The sequence below is a fragment of the Chiroxiphia lanceolata genome, chromosome 8 (genome assembly GCF_009829145.1).
Source record: "Chiroxiphia lanceolata isolate bChiLan1 chromosome 8, bChiLan1.pri, whole genome shotgun sequence".
Classification (NCBI taxonomy): Eukaryota; Metazoa; Chordata; class Aves; order Passeriformes; family Pipridae; genus Chiroxiphia; species Chiroxiphia lanceolata.
In genome coordinates this window covers 6647948-6656315 of record NC_045644.1, presented here as the reverse complement: position 1 = coordinate 6656315, position 8368 = coordinate 6647948, and the positions used below count along the sequence as shown (strand labels likewise).

General features: G+C 47.6%; 1 long non-coding RNA gene across 1 annotated transcript; it reads left to right on the top strand.

Annotated features, from left to right (window-relative positions):
- The first annotated feature begins 71 nt into the window (after window positions 1-71).
- LOC116790192 lies at window positions 72-1809 on the top strand. The gene is made up of 2 exons (XR_004358283.1): window positions 72-508; window positions 726-1809. It is a non-coding gene; the product is annotated as an uncharacterized LOC116790192 (long non-coding RNA).
- Window positions 1810-8368: the final 6559 nt, after the last annotated feature.

The window sequence follows — 8368 nt, the reverse complement described above, 5'->3', positions numbered from 1 at the left end:
GGCCGGGAGCCGGGGGGGCTTCCCGGAGCTGTCCCGGAGGGATCGGGGCACGATGGAGGGCAGCAGGAGCAGGAGCAGGAGGAGGGGGAGCAGGAGCAGGAGCAGGAGCAGGAGCAGGTGGCGCTGCGGCCGCGGAGTCGCTCCCCGGGCGGCAGCGGGGACTCCACGCGCGCCGCTCCGAACGCGCCTTTACGTGAAGGGACGGGGCGGGATCGCCCCGGCTGGGGGATAACGCTGTGCTTCCCGATTTACTTCTGCTCCCTCCGGGAAGGGTTAATGGGGATGGTTCCTAAAAAAAAAAAAAAAGAGAAGGTGATTCTGTCTCGTTTGCGCTCTCGGCGAGCACCAGACCCGTGGAGAAGGGGGCGAGCAGCGGGGGCTCACGGGGGCGGCGCTGCCCTGTGACACATTTAACACAGAACCACAAAACCAGTGGGCTTGGAAAAGACCTCCAAGATCATCGAATCCAACCTGCCACCCATCACCCAGGTGTTTAAACCAGGGGCAGGTACTGCCCCTTCCCGGATTCTGGAGAGCTCCAGAGACACACTCTTTCTCATAAACTGAATATTCCCGGTGCTCCCTTTATTTCAGCCTCTTCCACCGACTGCTGTTTTCAAAGCACAGATACTGGAAGCTGTGCAGAGGCGATTTTTGTCCCTAAATCCCAAAGAGCCGAACTCATCTTGAACATAGATGAGTAAAGAATATCTGCTTTCTTACAGAGTGAGAGTCATGTTCGTGGTAAATCAAACTGTCTGCAGGGATCTTTGTCTCTCACTGGACAGAATTCCACCTGTAGGTTCCTTGGGATCTCTCTGCAGAAGGACTGCAATCTAACACTGCCTAAGTCCAGGATAGTTCTTTCAGAGATGTCTCTACTCTGGGCTGGTAGTCTCTCCCCTGACACCTTAGGTCCAGAAATGCATTTGACTCAAGTTTTCTGTATTTAATTTCTTGGTATGACGTCTGTGCCCATTTAGGAATTCATTACTTGATTTGTGTTTATTCTTTATGCAGTGTGTTGTGTATTTAAGAATTTAAATGAAATTATTTTCGGCTTTGTCTCTTGGTTGTCTCCTCTGTAGCTATAGGAGAGTCATCTTTTAAGGCAAGGGGTATTAATTGTGGTTCATTTGTTATCTGGTCTCTGCTCTTCATAGAGAACTTAGGGAGCAAGTTTTGTGCTTGGAAAACTACCTTCCTGTTGAAAGTTGTGCTGTTTATTATCTAATTGACTTGCACATTCAGCCATACTGATTATCCATCCATATCCATATAGAAAAGTCATGTTATACATGCAACATAACTGTGTGGGTACCCAAAAATGGAGAGTATTTCATTACTGGAAATCCAAACTGTATTTATTTTATTTTTAAGGGAACTCAGACTTGAAGTTTTTATTTTTGAAGATTTTATTACTTTGTATTAATGGCAGAATCATTAAAAATAATGAGGTTTATGCATGCTGTGAGGTATAGCTGAGCTGCAGGCTTGGCCTTGGGCCTTGAAATCTTATTTCATCTTGAGCTCAACGCTGGCTGTGTTCTCTTACAAGAGGGGAGGTTTGATGTCACACTGTTGGCCTGTGTCTGCTTCAGTTTTGATGACAGCTCCTAGTCATGAATCAGGTTTATGACTGGAACTTCTAGGAATTCTTTAACGAGAAACATAATTTTAAAAGTAAATAAAAACCCAGTGGAAGCTCAGTATTCTTACCAGCTTTTTTGCGTGTGTCATGTTGCCATGATGGTGAGCTATGTGTGTAATGATGGAGTTTTAAAAATAAATATAACTGTTGTCCTGTCTTTTGTCTGTTTTGGGTGTTTTCAGCCTTCCAGGGAGTGACTGGGAAGGCAGAGGAGAGCTTGTGCCCCACGGGTACAGCTGAAGTCGATCCACGGGAGCTGCAACCACAGAATCCAGGTTAAACTAAAGAAAGGACCAGGTGAGCCCTGCAGGTCCCTCCCAGGGAAATGGTTGGAGTCTGTGATATACACTCAGTCTTAATTCTTACCTTAGTGTTTCTGTGGGTGGGGAGGATTTTTTTCCCATTTTTTTGAGCACTAACATGTGCTTTTGGAGTGAACCAAATACCTTTATATGCCATAAGCTCATGTAAATTAATGACTATGTACAATCTCAGTGAGAATCCAAATGCCAACAAAGGTAAATTGTTTTGAGGATATTCTGCTTATTTGAAACCTGAAGTTAAAATAGCTGATAATTAAGTTAGTCTCTTGAAATGGGTATGTGCATTTGTGCATTTTCTAATTTATGCAATTAAGAGCAGCATCTTTTTTAAAGTGTTGTTATGTTCTTGTGGAGCACTTTAAAAAAAAGATTCATATGCAGAATGCACCTGCTGTCATGGATTATATTCAAATAAGAGGTTAATTAAAGTGAAGAAACTAGTTTGTTTAGATGGGATATTGGGAAGAAATCCTTCCCTGTGAGGGTGGGGAGGCCCTGGCACAGGTTGCCCAGAGAAGCTGTGGCTGCCCCATCCCTGGAAGTGTCCAAGGCCAGGTTGGACAGGGCTTGGATCAACCTGGGATAGTGGTCTGTGATTTTGTCTAAGGTTCTTCCCCATATCCCATCTAACCCTGCCCTCTGGCAGTGGGAAGCCATTCCCCCTTGTCCTGTCACTCCAGGCCCTTGTAAATAGTCTTTCTCTGTGTTTCCTGTCGGCTCCTTCAGGCACTGGGAGACCACAATTAGGTCACCCCAAAGCTTCTCTTCTCCAGGCTGATCAATCCCAACTCTCTCAGCCTTTCCTCACAGCAGAGCTGCTCCAGCCCTCTGGTAATCCTGGTGCCTCCTCTGGACTCACTCCAGCAGCTCCATGTCCTTCCTGCGCTGAGCCCCAGAGCTGGAGGCAGCTCTGCAGGGGGGGGGGGTGTCTCACCTGAGTGGGGCAGAGGGTCAGAATCCCCCTTTCTCTGCTCCCCAGGCTGCGGGATCGGCACGGGGGTGGGTTCTGGGATAAGAGTGCTGGGAAAGCTTCCATTGGAGTGCTGGGAAAGCTTTCCCTGCTCAGCTCTGGGTGCGCGGGGGGCCCAGGGAGAGGGTGTTGCGAAAGGGGTGGGACGGGGGTGGGTCTGATGCTTTCGTAGGATTCCCAGAACTGAGGCACGGAGTGACTGTTCCCAGTTCAATGGGTCAGTGCCGTGTACTCAGGAGTTGCACTAAAAGAAAATGACGTTCTGCTCTTGCCACACTTTGCAAGAAAAGCTCCTGAGAGCGAAGTTTCCAAATGTGCTCTGGAAATAGGATCCCCCCGCGGGCAGCTGCTCCGTGCCCCCCTCGTATGCTGGGGGAGGTGCTGCCAACCCCGCAGCAGTTGTTCCTCAGCGTATTTTCCGTTCTCTGTTCAGGATTCACAGAGCCCCGAGCTCGGCCAGTGGTCTCTCACTGCTATTGCTCTGCAAGCCGAGCGTGCTGGAAGGGTAACTGCAAAAAACACGGGGCAAACTGTGGAAATAGCACTTATGCTAAAGGCGAGTACGGCTGGTGGGCTCACAGAGTCAGGTTTCATTAAGAGATAACAATCACACGCATATCACATGCTAATTGACATCAAAACACCCGATTATTCTTAGGTGAGAAGCGCAACAAACTTTTTTTCCCATGGAATTTTTGTCAGTCTTCCAAACTTCAGAGAGAACCTGTGGTTTGGCAGTCAGTGGGCTGCCTTATTAGCCCTGTATTCGGCCATTTTACCTGTATTTTTTACAGTGTGTATCCCCATGGAGTATAAGCATATTCTTTCTCTTATGGTGTATAAATATCCCCTGGACTTTTTGTTGCCCCCACCCCAGTGTGTGGTACCTGCTCATACACCTGTCCTAGCACCGAGAGTGCAGACCCCGCTCTCTCTCTGCAATATTGTCCTTTAAATTCTCTTTTTACATACCAAGGACTCCTTGCATGCAAGCCTCTCAGTAAAGTCCCTTTTTCATGTCCAAAAATGTCCTAAACCTGGTGGTGGAGCTTTTCCCTTGGCTCCCTGGTCTTCTGAGGTGCCAGTCCTCTGGCAGTGCTGTCCCCTTCCTGACTGCCACCAGCCTGTCCCATGCAGAGCTCCCTGTGGTCTGCAGCCCCCTCTGCCAGCCTGGCCCTAGCTGATCCATGACCCTGGAAAAGGGAGCTCTTCCAGGAAGGACCTTTTTCCTGGCGCATTGCATGTGTGTGTTCTGGATAGCTCCTGTATGAGGAGACGGGAGGGATGAGGGCACATGCTCTGCTCTCTATTTCTGGCTGCAGAGGCACAGTGTGCCCTGTTGGTCACATTTGTTGTCCTGCTTTCCTGGTGGCATTTCCAGGTGTTCCACACGGTTGTCAGAGAGGCCAGAGTGTGAGAAGGGAGGAATCACAGAGCACTTTGACAGCCCTGGTGAACATACCCTGGGAATGTCAGTTTTAGACATCTGAAAGCAGTGATGGTTTTTTTCCTCCCAAAATAGAAACAAAAGAAACTCTTTGATAGCTGAATCACCTCCTGACTGAAGAAAGTGTCTGTTCTATTGTGTTCTCCATGCTGTGATCCAGTAATTGCTCTCTGGCTTTATAAGGAAAGATCTTGAGCACTCCCAACACTCCAGGCAACTTCTCCGCACTCGGGGAAGCACTTCTGTAGAAATCACTTTTTGAGTTGTGTCAGAAACGTTGCTGCTTGCAGAGGAACTTGGGAATGGTCCTTTCATAAGCCTGGCTAAGGAGTCATGAGAACTGTGGATTTGGGAATGGTTTTGCCTATCACTCAGCCCAAGGCAGGGATCACATCTCATTTGGTGCAGTAAGTTGCTGTTCCATAGAGCAGTAGTTGGTAGTGGCTGAGGTGAGGTTTGCACATTACTCCTGGTTTGGCCCAGTTTGTGGAGACTGGGAAAATAATGAGTGACTTTCCCTTTCCTCCTCTCAGGCACCTTTAGCATATTGCAGGCAGCTCTGCCAGCTTGGCTGGCAGGAGTTTTGACTAATGCTCTACCCTTCTTGTTTTGTCTTGTAATTTCAGTCCACATGGACTCAAGGCTGGTCCTTGGCTTCATTTCATTTCATTTCATTTCATTTCATTTCATTTCATTTCATTTCATTTCGTTTCGTTTCGTTTCGTTTCGTTTCGTTTCGTTTCGTTTCTTTTCGTTTCATTCTGTGTTTGCTGTAGCCCTACACCACCCCCAGCACATCCCAGTCTCCCTTTCCAGCAGTTCCTCCTCCTGCATGGAATCCTTCTGCTGTTTGTCTTCATCCCACAGCCTCTGGTTGTGCTCTGCAGCCAAACCCTTGTCTGAAAGTGAACAACCCGGTTTCTCCACGTGCCACTGTCAGCAGTGTCAAAACTCTGCCTGTTTCCCCCATCACTCCACTACAGGTTGTTGGAGCCCTTCACAGAGGCCTGGTTTTCAGCTTCTTCCTTCAAAAATTATGTCCTTTCTCTGAATCCTCTTTCCTGGCTCCTGCCCACAGTATGACTCTACAGAAATACTGTGGTTGGTGGTGATGGGTAACAGTTGCTTTGGATTCTCCTTGGAGGTGGGTTACGACTCAGGGACATCCAACAAAGTCTTCTTATGCCAATTCTTTGTGGGTTTTGCAGCTGTTTTTGCTCTTTCTTCTGATCGATTTGGCTCATACAAATAATTTTAAGGCATAAAGAACATGAAGTCTGGTTCTGGATGTGCTCTGCTGGAATGTAATGAGGTGGTAATCACTTCAGTCAGAGCCACCCTTAATTTTTAGCACTGAGAGAGAATCACAGAATCATTTGGGTTGGAAAAGCCCGATGGCTTAAAACACCATCCTTAAAACACCTCCCCTCCATGCCCTTCCCATGCACAGTTTTCCATGTTACTGAACACTGTGGGGGCTTGTGGTTTATTTGCCTGAAAGCTGGGAATTCTGTCTTGTTTCCAATCAGATTCATCTCAGTTAAAGGTTATTATTGCCTTTTTCATAAGTGGTTTGCTGCTCTGTCCTGCTGAGCCCAGTTCGAGCCAGTTTGCTGCAGGGCTGGTTCATGGCATCACAGAGGTTCCACCTACTTCTTTCCCAATGGGAATTGCTGTTGGAAGGAACCAAGTGTGCCATTGTAATCCTTCACGTTAAAAGGGGAGCCAAATGTTTTCTGTATTGTTACTGTAATAACATAAATCTCTGCCTTCTCACATGCTGTGCTATCTGATTTTGGTTTCTCCCAGTTTCTTCCAGCTTCCCCCAACACAGAGTGTGTCTTCCCTAAGCAGACTTTGTTTTGGGGACAGTGATGTGACTTCTCTGTGCCATGCTGTCCATCCAGAGAGGGCCCTTTGTGCTGTTCTAACACCCCTGCAGCAATGAACTATGAACATCTTGCCGAAGGATTCATTTTCCAGTTACCTTTGAAGGGAACTTGTATTATAAATGAATGGAATTGCTCATCCTTCTGCTTCTCTCGGATTAAAATGAAATTATCTTGATCTCAAGTTGGAGAGAACGGCTGTCAGGCACAGCAGAGGGTGACTCATATCTGTGACAGCAAGATTTCTGCTCACTGACACTTCCCTAAATGTCAAAGTCTCATTCCCACCCCACTGCAGCTGCTCCGCTCTCCAACTTCAATTAAAAGTTCGGAATAATTCCAAACATTTCTGGGTTTGTCCAGCCTCACCCAGATTTTAATTGCAACCTGTGCGTTTTTCCTTTGGAGAAGAAAAGTCATAAACCTGTCCCAGCAGAGCTGTGAGTCACTGCCTGGGCAAGGTGTGCCTGCAGGGACTGCGCTCCCTGGACTCTGCCTCAGTCCTCACCCATGGGGAACAGCATGGACGTCCAGGACTTGTTCCCAAACTGTGTCCTCCTGCATGAAACCAATGTGGATGCTTAAGGTGGGATGAAAAGAGAAAGAAACACTGCTCTTTGTAAAGGAAATGTTTGAATTCTAATGTGAACACTCCAGTTAGGAAAACACCTGTTTATTTCGTAGAATCATGGAATATCCTGAGCTGGAAGAGACCCACAAGAACCATCAGTCCAATCCTGGCCCTGCACAGGACACTCCAACAATCCCACCCTGTCCCTGAGAGCGTTGTCCAAACACTCCTTGAGCTCTGGCAGCGTTGGGGCCGTGACCACTGCCCTGGGGAGCCTGTTCAGTGCCCCAGAACCCTCTGGGGGAAGAACCTTTTCCTGAGATCCCCTCTAACCCCCTCCTAGCACGGCTCCAGCCATTCCCTGGGTCCTGTAACTGGTCACAGGGAGCAGAGATTGGAGCTGCCCCTCTGCTGCCCCTCAGAGGAAGCTGCAGACACCGAGGAGTCTCCCTTCAGTTTGGATCAACTGCAGGGAGAAGCCCTCAGACCTGTGTGTGGGATGCACAGAAATGCAGGGAATGGCGCTTTTTCTTGATGCAGCCTTTCTAATTTGAGATAGCAGAGGCTTGAGTGAAGACTATTTTATTACCGTGCTGATTGCAGAATGTAATTTCAGGAGGGTCAAAGGACCAAAGGGCCATATGGGCCAAAATCTGGGCTTAAAAATAAACGGGATTAACAAGCCCTTTCCCACTCCTTGTTGGCTGCTGCAAGAAATGCACATCCCAGCAGCAGTACCATAATACACCCTTGGGGTGCTCTGCTCACCAGGCTTTGGCTTCGTAAAAATGTTCAGCAAAACTCTTAAACGATGGGGGGGGGGGGGGTTAAGGGAGATGGGACTGGATAGGACAAGAGGGAATGGCCTTAAGCTGAAGGAGGGCAGGGTTAGATGGGATATTGGGAAAAAATCCTTCCCTGTGAGGATGGTGAGGCCCTGGCACAAGTTGCCTAGAGAAGCTGTAGCTACCCCATCCCTGGAAATGTCCAAGGCCAGGTTGGATGGGGCTTGGGGAAACCTGGGATAGTGAAAAGTGTCCCTACCCATGAAAGGGTGTGGACTGAGCTGAGCTTTAAGGTCCCTTCCAACCCAAACCATTCTGGGATTGATGATTCCATAAATGAAATGTTGAAACTTTTTTCACAGCCAGGTGAATGTGCTGCCTACCCTTTGTCCAACAGGGTGCTGGTAAATTTGGTTGGCTTCCAGACCCATCATCTGCTTAAAATGTTTTTTGGTTTGTTGTTCTTTTTTTTTTTTTCAGTAAGCATTAAAAGTATATTCGAAATAAAAAAAGAGTGTTTTAGCTGTAGTGAAATAATGGAGAAAATTCAGTGTTGAAGCAAGTAGCACTAACATATGGTGAAGCTAAATTGGGTTGGAAGGCTCAAAAAGAATCCTTGAGCTGTTGGTGGATGTTAGTAGCAGAATATGTTACTACAGGCTCCACAGAGTAAAATCTTAAGGATTGTAGAACTCTTCTATCCCCGACCTGTGTGCCCTGTGCCCCTTGTAG